Consider the following 20000-nt stretch of genomic DNA (forward strand, 5'->3'; position numbering starts at 1 on the left):
GAGAGAGAGAGACAGAGAGAGAGAGAGAGAGAGAGAGAGAGAGAGAGAGAGAGAGAGAGAGAGAGAGAGAGAGAGAGAGAGGCAGTGAGTACACACAAAGACATTCCTTGCATTCAATATATCCCCTGCACATCACAGTCAGATGCTGTACTGAATCAAATAACATGTTGCTGCTTTAGTTGCTGCTACCATTTTGACATATTCGGTTCAAGACAAAACTGGCACCACAATAACAAAGCACAAATGCAGGTATATCGCATGATCATTTTAATCAGGGCATTCATGAGTAAGTGGTTAGGGCGTCAGACCAAAGGTTGCCGGTTCCACTCCCGATCCGACATGTTGGTGGGGGGAGTAATTAACCAGTGCTCTCCCTCATCCTTCTCCATGACTGAGGTACCCTGAGGCTGAGCATGGTACCGTGCCGCCACACTGCTCCCTTGGGGCGCCACTGGGGGCTGCCCCCTTGCACGGGTGAGGCATGAATGCAATTTTGTTATTTTGTTTGTGTGTGTGTGTGTGTGTGTGTGTGTGTGTGTGTGTGTGTGTGTGTGTGTGTGTGTGTGTGTGTGTGTGTGTGTGTGTGTGTGTGTGTGTGTGTGTGTACATGCATATATGTGTGTGTGTGTGTGTGTGTGTGTGTGTGTGTGTGTGTGTGTGTGTGTGTGTGTGTGTGTGTGTGTGTGTGTGTGTGTGTGTGTGTGTGTGTGTGTGTGTGTGTGTGTGTGTGTGTGTACACGTTTGTGCGTGTGTGTGTTACATTAACTAATACGGTAAAAAGCTGTAAAGTTAACTGGCTAACATCAGCCTAATGGGCAGCTGAAGGGGTCTTTTCAGTGTTGCCAGAGGTACTATAAATATTGTATTTGTCCATTTTGTCCTCTTTACGATAAAAAAAAACATGACGTACAATAATTTCAGGCAGCGTTGTCAATCAGTTTATTTAGATGCCTTGAAAGAACAATTTGGGTCTTGTACGACCATTTCCTCCCAAAAAGCCCCCCAAAACGATCATTTTGAGGTTTTGGTACGATAATTCAGCATTTTCCATCTGGCAACACTGGGTCTTTTATTCTGTGAGGTATTTGGGACAGCTCTTACTTGGGAAGGACAAACAGTAAAGCCCAGTGCCAGCCAGCCATGAGAGGGAGACTAGTCTACAACTGGGTCAGAGGGATCAGTGTGCAGCAGGGGCGGAGCATTGGTATTGGGACAGGGGGGGCGGGAGATAGGCCCTGTGGGCCCACAAAATATCATAGAATGGGGCCCCTAAAAGATGTTTGGCAATCGAAAGCCACTGGCAGCCCCCCCCCCCAAGTGGTGAGGCCGGGGGTTCCTGGCCCCTATGCCCCCCCCCTCTGCTCCGCCCCCTGGCCCATTGATTACACCGCCCGCTCCAGTCCATTCATGTAGCACCCACCCTACACAATTCGTTAGTTAGTCAGCAATCATGCCAGATCATATGCCGTCCCACACACACACGCACGCAGGCACGCACACACACACACACACACACACCAGGGATGGAAATAAGCACCCGTCCACCTGCCAATGACAGGTAAATTTCAGCGGTGACTGGTAAATTTTTCAACCCACCAGTCACTTTGACTGGTAAAAACAGTGAGTGACTGGTAGGTTTTGAAATCTACCTGCCACCGTGACTAGTGATGAAAAAACTCAAGTTCCACCCCTGACACATACACACACACACACACACACACACACACACACACACACACACACACACACACACACACACACACACACACACACACACACACACACACAGTTAACCATACCGCTTTAAGACTATCTTACCAGGGGCATTATAAGAGAGGGGGGTATGAGTTTAAACTGGGAGGGGCGAAGTCGAGGCGAGGTCGAGGTCGAGGGGGACTATGTGCTGTGCATGGGCACAAAATTTGGGACTACACCCCCGGCACGTACTACACAGGCAGGCACGAATGCAGGCACGCCCGCACGCACGCACACACGCACACACACACATATACACACACACACATGCTGGAGTCTGGACTGCACTGGAATAGCTATGGATGCTATGGATTTCTATTTACGTCGCTAAGTCCCCTAGGCTCAAGCATGCCAGATGTGAGACCTTCAATTCGGTCCATGTGCCTACAATGTGGTCTATTGCACACTATGCCAAATAATTTGGCATCCCATTCATATACACATGTGCTGCTTTGGACAGCAGTGTACTGTGCTCTATCAAACATTATAGAATAACAACGGACGAATTTCTACGCCAGTGAAGAAGTTCTCCTGCTCATCTAGTGTGCACGTAGTCAGAGGCGCATCTTGCCACCAGGCAAGGCAGGCAGCCGCTTGGGGCCCCCAAGCCCCTAGATAGTGAATAACAGCCCACACTTTACCACAGTAGTGGCGATTTTGGTTCATATGTTCATTCTTTTGCATTTTTGCTTGGGGCCTCATCTGATCCTAGAATTGCCTCTGCACGCAGTTTTGGTGGCACAACCCTTCCTCCCACAGCACATACAATGTAATGAAAGCGAAGTGAAAGTCCAACTTGGAAACTCCAACTCCCATTGTCATTGTGGCACAGCAGTCCAGGTCCACAGCAGCACGCAAGTGAACACTGCACACTGCTCACTGCACACAGCACAAAACAAAATTGCATTTTAGGCCTCAACCATGCAAGGGGGCAGCTCCCAATGATGCCCTATGGAGCAGTGCGGCGGGACATACCATGCTCAGGGTACCTCAGTCAAAGAGAAGTACGGAGGAGAGCACTGGTTACTTACTCCCCCCTCCAACCCAACCTGGTCGGCCGGGAGTCGAACCAGCAACCTCTGGGCTGTAAGTCTGACGCCCAAACCGCTCACCCATGACTGCCCATATGTGATGCTCATATACTGCGCCACTAATCAAACGGTACATCAAAAAGGTGCGTTAGTGTCCAAACATGGTGACAGAATTGCATCTGAGGTTGGCCCTGCCGTGGCCAACCGGTTGGGCACTCATCTGCCATGCGGCCGGGCCCAGATCCTTTGCCGACCCCTCCCCATCTCTCTCCCCATTCACTTCCTGTCCACCTCTCAACCTGTCCTATCATCAATAAAGTCGTAAAAAAGACAAAAAAATTATCTTTAAAAAAAAAGAAAAAGAATTGCATCTGAGGTCCAAAGAAATAAACAGAACTAAATAGAACCAGGACTGTATTTGGGTCTGGCCCTTTCCTTATTTGGATAAGGAAAGTATCTCATACTTTCCTTATCTCGTATCTCATTTGAAGCTTGGAAGCACTATCACATCGTTTCACATGGTTGCGTTCTGATCTGAAGCACAACAAAACTTTGAAAGGGCGTATCACGATATTGCCTCCTTACATCACGATGCAGTTTCAGTTCTCGGTTTGATCCAACATTGTTACAGCACTAGTTTTCTTAAAAGACAATGCAGTAAGTTATTAATAACACACTTGCCACCCTTTCCATTCATGTAAGCTTGCCTGCATTTCTATCTAAATAAGCCCAGTATTATGTGAATACATCACCTTATGCCAAGATTGCCACTGTGTGTGGAAATATATCAGAAGCACAAAGATACTGTCTGTGTATGCAAATATGTAGGCCTACCTACTAGAGTCTGTATGCCCTTGATGATGAAAATGGCCCCATAATGGCCTTATAACAACAGATTTTTTGACAACTTCTACACTTTACTCCAAAGCAAGTTCAATTTAACTACCACCTTGATTTGGGATTCAGTCTATCATTCTACAAAAACATGTAGTCTCATGGTTCCTCTCTGATAATGGTGAGATTCAAAGCTGCATTCATCCCGCTTCTTAACCACTAGTTCAAACTCAACAGTATTATCATACAGTAATTACAGCAGCGTAATTATAGTCCAACCATGATGACAAATAATGTTATCCGTCAGTCTAATGGCTGGATGACAGGATAGAATCACCCTCCCATAGAGAAATAACAACACATTTATTCTCATTCTCAAATGTCCACCGAGCTGTTAGGCCTACAGCACAACCAAGTGTATTAACAAAGAAAACACTGAATGGTATTTGATGACCTGGCTACTTATATAGTGTGAGTGAGTAAACCACATTGACAGTCAATGTCACACACTCATCTGTTGACCAAATGTGATGCTACGCCGTGCTATGTCTCTGCTGTGCCTGTTGACCAAATGTGATGCTACGCTGTGCTACGCCTCTGCTGTGCCTGTCTCTGCTTTATTGGACTACTGAACACCTTATCGGGACACTTTGCACCAAGAGGACTATGTTTTACATTTGTATTCTCATTTTATTTTAATTATTTATGTCTATGTATGTATGTATGTATGTATGTATGTATGTATGTATGTATGTATGTATGTATGTATGTATGTATGTATGTATGTATGTATGTATGTATGTATGCATGTATGTATGTATGCATGCATGTCTGACTGTCTGTCTGTCTGTCTGTCTGTATGTGTCCCAAAAAGCCCCCCAAAACGATCATTTTGAGGTTTTGGTACGATAATTCAGCATTTTCCATCTGGCAACACTGGGTCTTTTATTCTGTGAGGTATTTGGGACAGCTCTTACTTGGGAAGGACAAACAGTAAAGCCCAGTGCCAGCCAGCCATGAGAGGGAGACTAGTCTACAACTGGGTCAGAGGGATCAGTGTGCAGCAGGGGCGGAGCATTGGTATTGGGACAGGGGGGGCGGGAGATAGGCCCTGTGGGCCCACAAAATATCATAGAATGGGGCCCCTAAAAGATGTTTGGCAATCGAAAGCCACTGGCAGCCCCCCCCCCCAAGTGGTGAGGCCGGGGGTTCCTGGCCCCTATGCCCCCCCCCTCTGCTCCGCCCCCTGGCCCATAGTTTAGACCGGCCGCTCCAGTCCATTCATGTAGCACCCTGACCCTACACAATCCGTTAGTTAGTCAGCAATCATGCCAGATCATATGCCGTCCCACACACACACACGCACGCAGGCACGCACACACACACACACACACACACACCAGGGATGGAAATAAGCACCCGTCCACCTGCCAATGACAGGTAAATTTCAGCGGTGACTGGTAAATTTTTCAACCCACCAGTCACTTTGACTGGTAAAAACAATGAGTGACTGGTAGATTTTGAAATCTACCTGCCACCGTGACTAGTGATGAAAAAACTCAAGTTCCACCCCTGACACACACACACACACACACACACACACACACACACACACACACACACACACACACACACACACACACACACACACACACACACACACACACACACACAGTTAACCATACCGCTTTAAGACTATCTTACCAGGGGCATTATAAGAGAGGGGGGTATGAGTTTAAACTGGGAGGGGCGAAGTCGAGGCGAGGTCGAGGTCGAGGGGGACTATGTGCTGTGCATGGGCACAAAATTTGGGACTACACCCCCGGCACGTACTACACAGGCAGGCACGTACGCAGGCACGCCCACACGCACACGCACACACACACATATACACACACACACATGCTGGAGTCTGGACTGCACTGGAATAGCTATGGATGCTATGGATTTCTATTTACGTCGCTAAGTCCCCTAGGCTCAAGCATGCCAGATGTGAGACCTTGAATTGGGTCCATGTGGCTACAATGTGGTCTATTGCACACTATGCCAAATAATTTGGCATCCCATTCATATACACATGTGCTGCTTTGGACAGCAGTGTACTGTGCTCTATCAAACATTATAGAATAACAACGGACGAATTTCTACGCCAGTGAAGAAGTTCTCGTGCTCATCTAGTGTGCACGTAGTCAGAGGCGCATCTTGCCACCAGGCAAGGCAGGCAGCCGCTTGGGGCCCCCAAGCCCCTAGATAGTGAATAACAGCCCACACTTTACCACAGTAGTGGCGATTTTGGTTCATATGTTCATTCTTTTGCACTTTTGCTTGGGGCCTCATCTGATCCTAGAATCGCCTCTGCACGTAGTTTTGGTGGCACAACCCTTCCTCCCACAGCACATATAATGTAATGAAAGCGAAGTGAAAGTCCAACTGGGAAACTCCAACTCCCATTGTCATTGTGGCAGAGCAGTCCAGGTCCACAGCACACAAGTGAACACTGCACACTGCACACAGCACAAAACAAAATTGCATTTTAGGCCTCACCCATGCGAGGGGACAGCTCCCAATGATGCCCTATGGAGCAGTGCGGCGGGACAGCACCATGCTCAGGGTACCTCAGTCACAGAGAAGTACGGAGGAGAGCACTGGTTACTTACTCCCCCCTCCAACCCAACCTGGTAGGCCGGGAGTCGAACCAGCAACCTCTGGGCTGTAAGTCTGACGCCCAAACCGCTCACCCATGACTGCCCATATGTGATGCTCATATACTGCGCCACTAATCTAATGGTACATCAAAAAGGTGCGTTAGTGTCCAAACATGGTGACAGAATTGCGTCTGAGGTTGGCCCTGCCGTGGCCAACCGGTTGGGCACTCGTCTGCCATGCAGCCGGCCCAGATCCTTTGCCGACCCCTCCCCATCTCTCTCCCCATTCGCTTCCTGTCCACCTCTCAACCTGTCCAACTTTATCATCAATAAAGTCTTAAAAGACAAAAAAAAAAATCTTTTTTTAAAAAAAAGAAAAAGAATTGCATCTGAGGTCCAAAGAGATAAACAGAACTAAATAGAACCAGGACTGTATTTGGGTCTGGCCCTTTCCTTATTTGGAGTCTGCAGTGTTTACTGTAACAGGCTGCCAGGCACGTGTTTATACGCTGAGCAGCAGCATAATGTACATCTGCTGTACTGAGGGAATGGTTAGTTTGTGGGGCAGAAAGAGATGGAGGAATGCATTGCTTTAGGGTTCGCCTGACCTCTCAGTTTTCAAAGACTGGAGAGCGCTGGAGACACAGACTATTATACAGAGCAATCCCAGAATGCTGGCTTAAAGCTTGACAAAGTTTCTTGTAGTAACTTACCGCGCATGCTTGTGTGTGTGTGTGTGTGTGCATGCGCGCACCGGTGTGTGTAAGTATGCTATGCTCACACGTGTGTGCGTGCGTGCATGCGGGCGTGTGTTATGTGTGTGTGTGTGTATGTGTGTGTGCTTGTGAGCGCGTGTAAAAGAGTGAGTGTAAAAAAAGCTAGTCAACATTGTTTACCTGAGACCGAACAAACGTAAACAAAGACAATTTGTCCACTCCAGTTGTGGCTTTCACATTTACACAGGCATTAAAGGTACACTGTGCAGGAAATGGTCAAAAAGGTACTGCAACTATACTGCTCATTGAAACTGGGATGCCTATTGCCAAATTTGATCTTTACATGAAAGTTTACTGAGTAATAAACAAATATTTCCTAGTATGGTCCAAGTAGAGTCATTTTTGCAGCTAAAAATGGCTATTTTTGGAAATTCAAAATGGCGGACCTTTCTGTTCCGGTTTGGGCCTGTAACCTGTAACCTGTACACTCCGGCCAGTGGAGTAGGCTGCTCACTCTAGATCAGGGGTGGAGAACCCTTTTCATTCGAGGGCTCTTATTATATATGATATTAAGTCCTCCAAGGGATGTTATTATATATGATATTAAGTCCTCCAAGGGCTGTTCTATGAACACAACCAAGGAGGCCCACCTTCACTAGAGCCACCTTTACACCTTCTCAAGGTCCCCTGAAAATATAACTTAATTGTATTGCAAATGTGATTTCTAAGATTGCTTCACAAAACATGTCATATTTCATGTGAAACTGCATAACATTAACATCATATCGGTGACCGGATATAAGATGGCCTCAAGATATAGTGGGAGCTAGGGATGCAAATTATCGATTAATTCATTAATCATTAGTTGATAGTCTTATCGATCGACTTACGATTAATTGATCAGCGGCGTTTTCCCTTGGAAATCTCAATGTTTCTCGGAAAACAACTACTACATCTAAAAAATTCAATTCAATTCTTTAATCCAAAGGTGATTTAAATATTCCCACTATTCACACCCCTCTTCACACACTCTCTTCACATGCCCATTTCACCTGGGTCTCTTGTGAGTTGAATTGTCGATTAATTGCGATAAATGTTTTTTAATCGATTAATGCATTGATCGATTAAAGTCGGTTAATCAATTTATCGTTTGCATCCCTAGTAGGAGCTAAACTGCTCCTGTCTATCATTAGTGTGTTGCTGTCTGGGGTCTATTTTAACCTTTGCTGGTGTTAAAATAGATGCTGTAAAGACCTCTTGGGTGTTATCGCAACTGTAGAAGGACCATGAAGCGCGCTCAACACCTTGTAATCTAATTCTTTACACTGGGTGCTTGACTTTGTCAATGAATGAACTCAGATCTCCAAAATAAATGAATAAAGAAGCACTCATCAGATTTCTTTTTTTTTTATCGCCTCACAGACGTTTCGGGCTTGCACCCTTCTTCAGTGTGAAATGGTGATTTCCTTTTTGAAATCGCCATTTCACACTGAAGAAGGGTGCAAGCCCAAAACGTCTGTGAGGCGATTATAAAACCAAAAAGAACTCTGATGAGTGCTTCTTTATTCATTTATGGGTGTTATGACAACTGCCCAGGTATGCTGTGAATATCCAGCTGAGTCCACGGCAGACGTCAGCAGAGAATTCTCTGACGTAACATATGAGACAAACGCAAACAGAACTTTGGTACGCTATTATTATGCAATTAATTATATTGTTTTATCTACGTTAATACATGTAATAAATCCCAACTCTTAAAAAATAGATAAGCTTTGGAGATACATAATAATAATCATCATCATCATCATCATCATTATCATCGTCATTATTGTTGTCATTATCATTATCATCATCATCATCAACATCATAACAATGATCATCATCATCATCATCATCATCCTCATCATAATTATTGTTGTCATCATCATCATCATCAACATCATAACAATGATCATCATCATCCTCATAATCACCATCACCACCATGATCTTCATCCTCATAATCATGGAATCACTTTGACAAATCCCACCTGACCTCTCCCTACACCAATAGCTGAAGTGCCCTTGAGCAAGGCACTGAACTCCACACTGCTCCAGGGACTGTAACCAATGCCCTGCAATATATTAACGGTAAATCGCTTTGGATAGAAAGCGTCAGCTACCTAAGTGTAATGTAATGTAAATGTAATGTAATAATCACTTGCATCAGTAACAAGTGTACTGTAGAACCACAATGACAAATCAGAATCACTTCTCCTCTCTAGGAAGCTTTTGGCCTTTGTTGATTTTGTTTGCAGTTTGCACTTTGCCCATTGCTCTGGGTCAGCATGCCCTTGGCAGTGCCAACATGACCTTGACAGCTATGACCTTGACAGACCACGGCATATTTAACTGGGCAGCTTCACAACATTGATGCTTAACATCCACTGGTCCCCGCTGGGGCCCCTCTCCCCTGTCCTCAAGGGGAGACCAAGGGAGCAAACAGCTGTTCTTAAAATCCCCTCACTACACTCTAGTAAGTTCACAATCCTCTGAGATGAATACCTGAAACAACACACTCACCTTGACACCCTTGCCTAACACACTAAAAGATGAAATCACTCAGTGGAAAAAATGCAGTGTTAATCCAATACTTTGAGATTCGATTTAATATTGTCTAGAGTGTATTTTGGTCCCAGAGTACTCTCTAAGTCTTGTATTATAACACCACATTTTTTTTACTGTGCAGTGGAATGCAGCGAAGCGACCAGGACGGACGAGGACGAGACTTTCATCTTTAAGCTTTCAGACAGTGTGACAGTCAGAGGACCTTTCCCGGGTCTAAAAATAGCGCAGCAGAGTACAGTGGGGGTAATAAGCAAAGGCTCACTCTGCATCAATAATGTCCCTCTCCCAGGAGCTCATCACATCGCCTACAGCAGAGGTGGGACAATTATGGGTTTTCTCTAGGGCTGTAACGATACACTCAACTCACGATTCGGTTCGTATCACAATTTTTTACCTACGGTTCAATACACCCCACGATTTCTGAAAAGTATCTCATTTGAAGCTTGGAAGCACTATCACATCGTTTCACATGGTTGCGTTCTGATCTGAAGCACAACAAAACTTTGAAAGGGCGTATCACGATATTGCCTCCTTACATCACGATGCAGTTTCAGTTCTCGGTTTGATCCAACATTGTTACAGCACTAGTTTTCTTAAAAGACAATGCAGTAAGTTATTAATAACACACTTGCCACCCTTTCCATTCATGTAAGCTTGCCTGCATTTCTATCTAAATAAGCCCAGTATTATGTGAATACATCACCTTATGCCAAGATTGCCACTGTGTGTGGAAATATATCAGAAGCACAAAGATACTGTCTGTGTATGCAAATATGTAGGCCTACCTACTAGAGTCTGTATGCCCTTGATGATGAAAATGGCCCCATAATGGCCTTATAACAACAGATTTTTTGACAACTTCTACACTTTACTCCAAAGCAAGTTCAATTTAACTACCACCTTGATTTGGGATACAGTCTATCATTCTACAAAAACATGTAGTCTCATGGTTCCTCTCTGATAATGGTGAGATTCAAAGCTGCATTCATCCCGCTTCTTAACCACTAGTTCAAACAGTATTACGATACAGTAGTAATTACAACAACATAATAGTCCAACCATGATGACAAATAATGTTATCCGTCAGTCTAATGGCTGGATGACAGGATAGAATCACCCTCCCATAGAGAAATAACAACACATGTATTCTCATTCTCAAATGTCCACCGAGCTGTTAGGCCTACAGCACAACAAAGTGTATTAACAAAGGAAACACTGATTTGATGACCTGGCTACTTACATAGTGTGAGTGAGTAAATCACATTGACAGTCAATGTCACACACTCATCTGTTGACCAAATGTGATGCTACGCCGTGCTATGTCTCTGCTGTGCCTGTTGACCAAATGTGATGTTCCGTGCTACGCCTCGACTGTGCCTGTCTCTGCTTTATTGGACTACTGGACACCTTATCGGGACACTTTGCACCAAGAGGACTATGTTTTACATTTGTATTCTCATTTTATTTTAATTATTTATGTCTATGTATGTATGTATGTATGTATGTATGTATGTATGTATGTATGTATGTATGTATGTATGTATGTATGTATGTATGTATGTATGTATGTATGTATGTATGTATGCATGTATGTATGTATGCATGCATGTCTGACTGTCTGTCTGTCTGTCTGTCTGTATGTGTTAATTTGATCCATTTGACAATGTGTATTGTCTTGCAATATATAAGACTGTCTTGCAAATATAGGCCATATTACGGTATGTCTCGCAATGGATATTATGTGCATACGGCATTGTCTTGAAATGCATATTATGCGCACTCTACTGCATCTGCTCTCCTCTACTCTACGTTTGATACACGGTGTCTGCTTCAGTGTGAGAGAATGCACTTCGAGGCCACAGCTACTTAGCCTGTCACAATAACGAGGCATTCAGCTCAGTTCTCTAAAAATGGTTCTCTAAATTGGTGCCTAATACGTAAGGAAAGTCCACAGGCTAAATTACTATGTAGCCTAGAGAGCAGATGAGGAGGCTTAGCGTTGGGTAAACATTGCACTTCTCCACCCAAAAAAGGTTGATGGCCTCCACCCACACACACACACACACCCCGGCTCTCACGTCACACACACACACCCACACCCACACCCACACACACACATCCACATCCATAAGCAGTGGAGCTAAATATGACCAATGAAGAAGAAGCCGTCTGATTGGTTAGTTCTCATATGGCATGTTAAGGCTCTGTGGCCGGGGGCAACTGTGTGTGACAAGATTTGAATAAATGTAAAAACACATATAGTGGATGATTATATTAAAACAGAAACGACTCGGGGGCTTGGGTAAATGTTGTGTAAGGGGGCTGATGAAGGTCTGATGATGTAAGAAACTCGATATCGTGATGATCTGCACAAATTGAAGCCTCCAAGTCTACTAGTAAACACCAGCTTCCTCTGCTATTGTGGTTGTCCACACAGCTCTCTCCTCCCCCCCTCTCTCTCTCTAGGCCTATGGCTTCATGTCCTTTTACCGAGCAGACAGGTGTGCCTAGATAACATACAAATCACTAATCAAGATAGAGATATAGGGACTAAGTGCCCCTTGTCCAAAATGCACTGTGCACGTATGAATGAGTGAATGAGCATTTCTCATTTCTTCTCAGCATTATATTCGTCTGATTCTTCTTCTACAGCCCGGGAGGCTATTGAGCTTGTGTATCGAGAAAGACCCAAGAGCTGCTTTTCCCAATAAGCAGACTAGGCAGCTGCCTAGGGCAGTGGTTCCCAAACTTTTTTGTCTCGCGTAACCCCTAATTCTTTTTGTTGTAACATGAGTACCCCCTAACCAATGCTAAGTATCTATGTCTTTCTCTCAAATCAGTTGTCCCCCCCTTCAAAATTACATTTTCCCATGTACCCCCTGAGGTGTGCTTGCGTACCCCTAGTGGTACACGTACCCCTGGTTGGGAAACACTGGCCTAGGGGCCCAGTGCCCCACCAAATTTGGCCATTGTAGGAGGCCTCCCAACAGTCAGCCCCACCATGGTGAATACCAGCAAAAGTAATTCAAAAGGGCCCCATGTCTATATTTTGCCTAGGGCCCCCGAATAGGTTGAACCTCTGCTGGAAAGAGCTCAGGTAAAACCCCCATTGGAATTGGATCAATTGCCAAGTAGGTAAGCCAAGCTTCCTTGGGGATATCTCGAGGTCTGGTTAAGCAAACAAAAAATAAAAACCTCTGAAAGTCTTAAAATACTCAATAGCATTAAATTGTAGACTACGTTATATCAAAACACAACCCTGTAGGCTACATTGTCTGAATACATTATGAAACATTGATGCTGATGCTGCGCTTGACCCGTGCGCCGTGCGTCAACATCTGGAGTTACCAAACCCACACATCAGACAGGATGAGGGTTTTGATGGGAGATTTTTTTTACAATGAGCAGGCAGACACTGGCTTGGCATAAGCTGTATCCCAGTTGTACAAAAAAAAAACATTTTGACGCAGCAGGCTATGCAGTAACTTCACCCTAGTCTCTACTGAACATACGATGGACCGGCATCGTAATAATACAAACACAGCTGAAATTCAATACCTTTTCAGTACCACGCAGACGTCCTCACATCAACACTGCAAGGCACCGGGATACTCTTTCAATTCTGGCGTTGTTCGCTCAAGATCATAGCTCCATTCTATGGATATAGTGTACAAGGCTGTGCGAATTCAGTCAATATCGCCCTCTTCGCCGTTACTTCAGAAAAACCTTCTGTTTAGTCTCTCGCTCGCTCCCTTGGGCTCGCGCTCGGACCTTGCTTCGAGAGTCTCCCGTCAGACAGCGCATCAAGTCAGCCGAGGACATGACATCACATGTAGATGAGGAAGCACCGTCGTCCAATCAGAAATCCGCAATCAAATAATACCAGAACACCCAACCAAACAGCGAATGCACTACCTGGCGTTTATCATAAAGATGTGCGATTACTTTTTCACACTTGATTTTCTTTCTTTTTCGAATAAGCTCTCAGACACCTACGAAAAAAAACTATTTCCTATGAAAAGGGCTATTTTTGGAACACGGGCCGGGTTGTAAATATTACATGTGTGCCGTCTTGAGGGGGTTGAGGTGACTGGTCGTAACCTGACCCCCGCCGGTTAAAGCGCCGGCTGGGGCATAGTGAGTGAGGAAGGCGGTGAGGCGATCGAATTGGCCAATGGCTGCGCTGCTTCGGCTGACGTGAGATGTCTGCAGTTGTGGCTTCTGTTGCACGTTGGATTTTTTTTTCTCCCTCTCTCTATGACTGAGCAAATGCGCCAGCGTCTTTGAGAGGCAGTCTAACCGCAGATAAAAAAAAACTCTCAGTCTAGAAAAGGAAATGTGAAACGTTGAGTAGGCTAGAGGAAGTGTAGGGGCCCATCCATTCAGTAGCCTAGGCCTAGCTGTGATTGAGCTACTGTTTTTGTACGGGGTGGGTAGAGTGAGTGAGTGAGTGACTGAGTGGGCTAAAGTAAAAATTAGAATGTTTTAAAAAATGAAATGATAGGTAGGCTAGTAGGCCTACCATTCCTCTGCTAAGACATTATGTACGTGCACATTAAACTCATTAACCTCCTATAAGTGTTAAGTGGACACACGCACACAAACACACAAACACACACACACGTACACACACACACACACACACACACACACACACACACACACACGCACACAAACACACAAACACACACACACGTACACACACAGCATAGGTAGGTAAACATGGCCTAGAATGACACCAAGAAAAACAAGCACACGCGCACACACAGACACACACACACACACACACACACACACACACACACACACACACACACACACACACACACACACATACACACACACACACACACACACACAAACACACACACACACACACACACACACACACACACACACACACACACACACACACACACACACACACACGCTGCCCTACTTTCAGAGTATTGGATGCCTAGAAGTTTTGTGTGTCTGGGCTTGCTGCCAGCATGGAACTTTAAATGTTAAATGCACAGGGAACACAGTGGTGCCTTTTCAGGGAATAAACAGAAATGCATATAGTGTTGTGAATGAAGTTTTAGACTTGGACTTACTTAGTTAATTGCTGTTTGAAAACAATTCTAATGCCCATATATTTGAACGAAACGTTTTGAATGCTTTGCCTATTCATTCTCTCCTTTCTTTTCCTTTCCTTTCCTTTTGTTTTTGTGTAGCCCACCAGTGGAATACCGCAATCAGGGCCGGATTAAGATGGCCTGGGGCCTCTAGGCTACAGGTCGCTGTGGGCCCCCCCAGAAAGGCAAATTTCGAGACAAATTTGCATAGATAGTGTCATAATTACGATGTAGGAATTAAGGATAACTTGTCTACTAACTGCACTCAACACGACAGATTCATTTTCCAGCATTGCATTTTGTCACAATTTTGCCATTTTTCACTTTTAGGCCAATCATGGGGCCCCTGGCAGGTGGGGGCCCCTAGGCTGCAGCCATATCTAGCCTGTGCATTGATCCGGCCCTGACCGCAATAGTCATTTAAAAGTTTTTACTACCATAGTACTACACTACTATTGCATTAGGCCTACACAGTGTCTTTAGCAATATAGTACAACTTGGTCCTTTTTTGTAATAGCCAGTTTATAACATGTCTTAAAGGGTTAAAGATACTCGTGAGAGGTTTTTCAGGCACTAAAGTCCTCCTTGTAATGCAACTATTTTCCATGGCTTGATCTCTTCTGATTTTTTTCCACAGAGGGGCCACTGCATTCCTTTCTTGTTTATACTGCACCATATTGGTGTACTGTTATACAGTTGTAACGAATGTCTCTCTCTAGACAGCGTCTATGGGTATAATCTTCACAAAAACAAGCTTCACTAGACTGAATGTTGATTGCACTTACTGCAGGGGTGATAGCAGTCCGGCGCCGCGCCGGAAATCCGGCGTAGGGTGGCTGTAGAAAAAAATTAAATCTTTCCCCAATATTAATGAAATAATAAATTATCGCGTGGGCCTTCATTAATGTACGGTGAAAATAAATGAGCGCGCAACAGCCAGTTGTAAGAGACGTGAAAGGAACCCAATGAGCAGTAGCCCATAACATTGTATCATCCTGACAGCTTAACAGCTGTAACATGTAAACAAAAATATGTCTCGAGTCACTCACCACCAGCACCACTGGCAGCAGAAGCAGCATTGCAAAAATTAGCAGTACAATGTTAGCACAAAACCGCATGGCTTGCTTGCCTTGCTTGCTTTGTGATTTGGGTGTGTTAAACCATGTGGATGTAAGTGGAATACTTGTAAAGTTTTGTGATAAAGACAACGTTTGAAGGTAAGGCGATTTGGTTATTATTTGCCCGCTGTATGTTGGCGTGTCGCCTCATGCTTGGAAATCATTGAGAGAATATGTTTGAAATAGACTCGGCTGTCCCATTCATGTGCGCTAAATGACGGTGCAATGTTGACAAACTTTGATGGAGGTAGAAGTAGGCCTAGTTTCTTTCAAAAAAAAGTTTGTATGCTCAAAACGATAGGCTAGGCTATGCCAGTCATGATACTTTTGCTGATGCGTTATGTTGTCTGTATTGGAATAGCCGCGGCTACCATTTGCAACATGTCCAAATGATCATGGAATGCTTGAAATTGGATCGCTAATGTTTCACATTTGAGACATGGCTTAACCTGCAACTAGTGTGTGACTGCTTTGAAAAATGGATTGAATCGACCAGTCTGCATAACGGATGTTTCAAGGTTTACAATTGACCACTTAAGAATGATTTTGGCAACCCAGTGTGAGCTGGGTTCGTGGATTGTGGACTGTTGATTGAAGGATGGTGTTTTGCGTCATTCCTAGACAAACCATGTGTCAAAAACTGATTTCAGGGAGATGTTCATAATAGTTTTGCTGACTGATCCAACCAGCGCGCGCTCTGTTACAGTCGTGCTGGGTGAAACTCGAACAGCCTTGCACAGGTTCACCCTTTCTCTCGCGCGCGCCCATCGTAGCCCGTCTGCGTACTCGAATCGAATGCACAGGTTATCTTGCCTGCACGCTCTCACTGGTATTATAAAAAAAAAAGGGTGATACTTTAGCCCGCCTCGCGGGCAGGGAGCAATGATCAATATCAGACACCCATCGTGAATTTCATGTGGTCAGGCCATCGTGTCCTAGACATGCAGTGAATGCTCATCTTATTGTTATGCCCCCCTGGGCTATTTTCATGTAGCGTAGTTTAATTCGGTCATGTCTTTGTTGTTTTCTGTTGTTATCTTTGCAACTCATACATTGCAATGGGTGTGTGTGCACGCGAGTGATTTTCATGTCTTTTAATTGACGACAAGCCATTGCGAAAGACACGCAGTAGTCACACAGTAGTCACTGTCATGAGCCGGTTCCAACATCTGTGCAGTCCGAAATTAGCGATGTGAACGTGGGCCCACACATGTAGCCAATTATGCGCTTGTCCCCTAAATATTAATGTAAATAAAGGGTGTTTCCCTACAACGGGAAGGCAGGGGTTGATGGATAGACCATGCCATGAGTATCTAAACATGTATCAGGAAGTAGACAAGTTATATGATCAATGCCCCAATGAAAATGAAATGAATCAGCACACAGGAAAAGTATATTACAGTGTAGTTACTGTACTTTGTAGTAGTATTTCCCCCTACTGACCTGTAGGGTGTGGCTGCTATAGGCCCCTATGCAGCTTTGGGTTAATTCATGTGGTAAAATATGTGGGCTACCATGTTTTCAGACATGCATTCTGGTGTTGAAATGTTGCATTGTGGTTCAATACCCACCTCAATAACTATACTGCAACATCACAAGCCTAGAATGGTTTTCTAACTGCATTCGTTGGTATTCGTTTTTACAGCTAGAATTGAACGTGGCCAGTTTCTTTCAGTCAATCTTAAGGGCTATAGTCTAACAAGATGAAAATGATCTGTGTTTTCGTGAATAACACTAGACACGAGGCAAAAATGAAAGCATCTCAAATGAGACTATTAAATGTTTGAATAATGTGTCAAAATTGGCCTTGTAGCCTATGTGACGTATGAGAGACCCCCGCGCCCTCCGCCACTGGAACAGGAAAAAAAGTTCAGGCGCAGGATTTTTTTTTACTATCACCCCTGTTACTGTATATTGGCCCTTTTATAAGACTCTTACGTCGTATGGACATTCTCCATCGTTTCAAACTTTTGTCTCCGTGGGCCTCAAACACGCTGTACAGCAGGGATGGGGAACCTATGTCTCGAGGGCCGTGTTTGAGGCCTACGAAGACAAAAGAGTGAAAATCTCAGTCCTACCGTGGTTCAAGTGGTAGGGCACCGCACTGTTACACTTCTGTCCCGGGTTCGATTCTAGTGTAACGGAGGCTAACTAGAACAGAGTTGGCGTGGAACGTTGGTAAAACCTCCCTCCGATAGCCTCATACAGTCTCGTGCCGTTGGGCCGAGAGACTAGTCTCTTGGCCCAGCGGTATCGTACTGTGTCTCCCATTGCCGAACCGTTGTAGTTGACGAGGTCGCACGTTCGATCCCCGAGGGGGGTGAACAGGTGCAAGATGACCTCCGTCACAGTGGTGCCGCTGACCCGGGATGGGAGTGAGGTTTAAGGGGGAGAGTGTAACGGAGGCTAACTAGCACAGAGTTGGCGTGGAACGTTGGTAAAACCTCCCTCCGATAGCCTCATACAGTCTCGTGCCGTTGGGCCGAGAGACTAGTCTCTTGGCCCAGCGGTATCGTACTGTGTCTCCCATTGCCGAACCGTTGTAGTTGACGAGGTCGCACGTTCGATCCCCGAGGGGGGTGAACAGGTGCAAGATGGCCTCCGTCACACTAGCATGGGTACTTTGTCGACCCTTCCACCATCTCTCTCCCCCCATTGGCTTCCTGTCTACCACTTAACTGTCCTATCACAAATAGCGGCAAAAAGGCCCCAAAAAATCTTTTAAATGTTTTAGGAAACTCATCCATGTGTATTTCAAAATTCAAATGAAGGTGAAGGTAGAGATGCCCGCACCTTTGTCTTACTTGGGAAGTCTCGCTCGGTGCGTAGTTCCAAAACAATGATGCAGTGGGAAGAAAAAGGAGTCGCACACAGGACCTTGATGCTATCAGAGAAGCTGTATTAAAAGCCGAAAATAAAGAGAAGCCAAAACTAAAAGTTATAGCATCAAGCTCCTGTGTGCAACACCTTTTTCTTCCCAAATTTCAAATGAAAACATCCTGTGAGTAAGGCTGTTGGGTCCACTAGGGTTGTTAAGCTGTCAGCTCCCTAGATGGTTTGTGTATACTCAGCAAGCCAACTTGAGTACTTTTTCCATTCTTGCTCACTCCAAGTCACTTAGATCCTCTCCACCCTCTCTAATAGTAAGGCCAGCATGACTGGAACTCATCCGTTACTGTGTACTTTCTCTCACAGGGCGACAATAACAATATCAACATATAGATGAATTGCAATGAACTTTTCCAATGTACTATACTTTAGGACTACTATACTTTAGGACTACTTTAAAAATGAAGAAGAAGAAGAAGAAGAAGTTGATATTTCACATAATAATAATAGGCTAATAATAATAATAATAATAGATCAGCTTAATATAGCGCCTTTCTAGGTACTCAAAGCCGCTCTACATACATAAACACATAAAATGTATGTCTATCGTCTGCCCTTAAAGGTACACTGTGCAGGAAATGGTCAAAAAAGGTACTGCAACTATGCTGCTCATTGAAACTGGGCTGCCTATTGCCAAATTTGATATTTACATGAAAGTTTACTAAGTAATAGAGATGTACAGGATCAAAGATCCGGTTCCGGATCCGGCAGGATAATAGGGGTTTTTCAGACTATCCGGATCCGGTTCCAGGATCCAGGATCCGGTGGCCGGGGCTTTCAAGTCAAAATAGTTTGAGCCAACGTGATAAAAAGGGCCCACGTGTGTGAGTAAGCTATGTGTTTCAACCCATTCGTAGGATCCGGTATCCGGTTCCGGATCCGGCAGGATCTTAAGCAGTGGATCCGGTATCCGGCAGGATCCTAAAAATCAGGATCCGGTGCATCTCTACTAAGTAATAAACAAATACTTTCTAGTATGGTCCAAGTAGAGTCATTTTTGCAGCTAAAAATGGCTATTTTTGGAAATTCAAAATGGCGGACCATGGAGAAGATCCCCCTTTTCATGTATGAAAAGTGCAATTTTTCCAGATATAATGAATACTTACAATTTGATGCTGTTGGTAAGTATTCATGAAAAAGGTAACATTAGTGAATGGGCAGCATGAATTCTGGAAATAAACAACTGAAAATCTCACACAGTGTCCCTTTAACAGTTACTTAGGACCAGGACCTACAAGGACCTTTTTCTGTACTCATAGCTGAATATGGCCATGCTTATGATGTCTCCT

At 44.6% G+C, this 20000-nt stretch overlaps 1 protein-coding gene across 3 annotated transcripts in view; it reads right to left on the reverse strand.

Moving 5' to 3' along the window:
• LOC134469438 (phosphatidate phosphatase LPIN1-like) overlaps positions 1–20000 on the reverse strand; it is a 74870-nt gene that overhangs the window by 39642 nt on the left and 15228 nt on the right. Inside the window, exon 1 of one of the 3 annotated variants that reach the window (XM_063223702.1) lies at positions 13146–13611. The exons of the other annotated variants lie outside the window; for them this stretch is intronic. The gene's annotated coding sequence lies outside the window, so the exon portion shown is untranslated. Of the gene's footprint in view, positions 1–13145; positions 13612–20000 lie in introns of those variants that run through there. 3 annotated transcript variants of the gene reach the window in all.

This window comes from Engraulis encrasicolus, chromosome 18 (genome assembly GCF_034702125.1).
Source record: "Engraulis encrasicolus isolate BLACKSEA-1 chromosome 18, IST_EnEncr_1.0, whole genome shotgun sequence".
Taxonomy (NCBI): Eukaryota; Metazoa; Chordata; class Actinopteri; order Clupeiformes; family Engraulidae; genus Engraulis; species Engraulis encrasicolus.